This window comes from Frankliniella occidentalis, unplaced genomic scaffold, assembly GCF_000697945.3.
Source record: "Frankliniella occidentalis isolate FOCC.00 unplaced genomic scaffold, Focc_3.1 Scaffold308, whole genome shotgun sequence".
Lineage (NCBI taxonomy): Eukaryota > Metazoa > Arthropoda > Insecta > Thysanoptera > Thripidae > Frankliniella > Frankliniella occidentalis.
Window position 1 is genome coordinate 58,335 of NW_026267433.1, and position 2,126 is coordinate 60,460.

Below are 2,126 nucleotides of genomic sequence, written 5' to 3' on the forward strand. Positions count from 1 at the left end.
AGTTTGGAACAGTAGTTCCTATCTACAGCCTCATTGCAATCTCATGGCAGATGTACTTGCACTCTTGTTTGGGCCTTGCAGTGCTTTTCAAGACAAGAGAGTCTTGCAGATCATTTGCAGTCTCCTTTGTAATGTCACTTAAATTTCTAAATTGTTAGGAAATGGAAGCTGCCTTTATTCTCAACAGATATTGTTGACACCAATTTTGCAATACTTCTGATTTACAACCAAAATGTGGAAGAAAATGTTGTTTGACTGTTGCTTGTTTGCAGGGGAAATTATTACACAATATAGTTTAATTTTGTTCATGTATAATTCACAATAGAATACAGTAGTTTACATAATATTGTAAAACTATCAAAGTGATAAAGTTGAACTTTCATTTCATAAGTGGTTTGGGAATGTGCAACCAAGCAAATAGTCATTAATATTCAGGCGTACATATGAAAAGAATTAACTCCCACCCTCCGGATATCCAATAAATGTCAAGTCATAAGTAGTTCACACGCAGACCTTTCTTCCTTTGAACAGAAATGATGACATCACTGTTGACTGTATCTCAATTCAAGTCAAATGCATGAAATCCTGTGGTAACAAAAAGAACACATCATATAGAACTATTTGCAAAGAATAAAGATAATCACTCATAAGTTATTATGACTTCTTACTTGACCTTTCTGATAATGACAGATTGTTAAAAGGGTTCCTTTCTCGCTGAGCTTGCGTTTACAATTATAGATTAGATATTTCACCCTTTTTAGATTTAGCTCAGTCCAGATAAAGATAGCCAACTTTGGTTCACCTGCAATTAAACCAAGAAGCAATTAATATTTTTTCAAGATATCAGATTTCAAACTTTAAAATAACTTAAAAAAAAGAGCTTACGCTGAGTTTTCTCCTGCAATGCAAATCGTAGTTCGATCACAGCTGGTATCTTCACTTGGTTGTCCAGCCTGCTTCTTGTAAATGATATTTGTTGAACACACATCCTTGGGCAATTAAAAGAAAATATCATCTTTTAACTATTATGGAAGAAGAGATCAAAACATTACAAATAAGCTATTTATACATTTTACCTGTCATAAGATCAATGGGGTGGAGACAACAAAATCTTACAGCGAACATCGTCTCTATTCCCAAACTGCTTGGGTTCACATGTCTTTCAAAACAATCCTGTAAAATAACAAAAAATTAAATAAAGTAATAAAACTTTAAGAGCTTGTCTTTTGTTATAACCTATATTCCACACCATTTACCATACGTTTAAGGTAATATTGTTTATTTTTGCCACATTCAGTCAAAGAGGTTAACCTAACCTAAAATGCTGCACTATCAACCAAAAACGGATGCTCACAGTTTTAGTAATATGCAACAGATAAAACTCGAAAATGCGCAGAACCCTTGAGGGCTGTGACATGGAAGAATTATTCAATCCCCCAAACCTTATGGAAAGCCTAAATTCACATAAGATTCCAAGAGTCCAACCCACCTTACAGGCTTTCTGGTGCCAAGTTGAAAGAGCGTACCGTACACAAGCTTTGTGAGCAATCCGAATGTTTGAAACACATATTTTATCTTCTTGCTGAATAGATCTAAAAATAATAGATTCTTTAGCATTTAAAACGAGTTTGTTTACGATACATTTTCAACAGCCGGTACCAAATTCGTAGCAGACGAGCAACCTTACCAGCGCCTTGGAGCGGAGCGCACAACAGCCACTGCCACTCCGGCTTCTCGAACAGCTGAGCCGTGTTTATTTACTCGGTGGGGCGGTGGAAAGAGGTTATGAATCCCATAGATTTCGCTTTTGTTTAGTCTTCCAATACGCATTTAAACCAAGACTCGAGATTATTCAATCAAATATTTCCCTTCGAGAGTAACAAGTACGTGACAAATGTTTAAAGCGCAGTGCATGTTGCTCTTCACATTGTTCACATACTGATATTTTTGTTTCAGGAATGTTTCAGCTGCTTGTCAAGTTTCATGGTTTGACTAAAATTATCAACGGTCGTTAAACGCGGTAGAATGGAATGACCCACTACTCTAGATACGGAAATTAAGATTGGACTGAAGGTTTGTGAGGAAGAGGTCGGGTTCCACTGTGCATTGTATTGTGTTATGTCAAT

The 2,126-nt window shown here is 36.1% G+C and overlaps 1 protein-coding gene and 2 long non-coding RNA genes across 3 annotated transcripts in view; 1 reads left to right on the forward strand and 2 right to left on the reverse strand.

The window, feature by feature from the left end:
• Positions 1–2,126, forward strand: part of LOC127751011 (juvenile hormone esterase-like) — a 79,232-nt gene that overhangs the window by 57,232 nt on the left and 19,874 nt on the right. The window lies entirely within an intron of this gene.
• Positions 295–808, reverse strand: LOC127751010 (uncharacterized). The gene is made up of 2 exons (XR_008011939.1): positions 674–808; positions 295–585 (listed from the first exon to the last, which is right to left on the reverse strand). It is a non-coding gene; the product is annotated as an uncharacterized LOC127751010 (long non-coding RNA).
• Positions 851–1,688, reverse strand: LOC127751009 (uncharacterized). Its single transcript, XR_008011938.1, has 4 exons — positions 1,660–1,688; positions 1,490–1,592; positions 1,077–1,173; positions 851–989 (listed from the first exon to the last, which is right to left on the reverse strand). It is a non-coding gene; the product is annotated as an uncharacterized LOC127751009 (long non-coding RNA).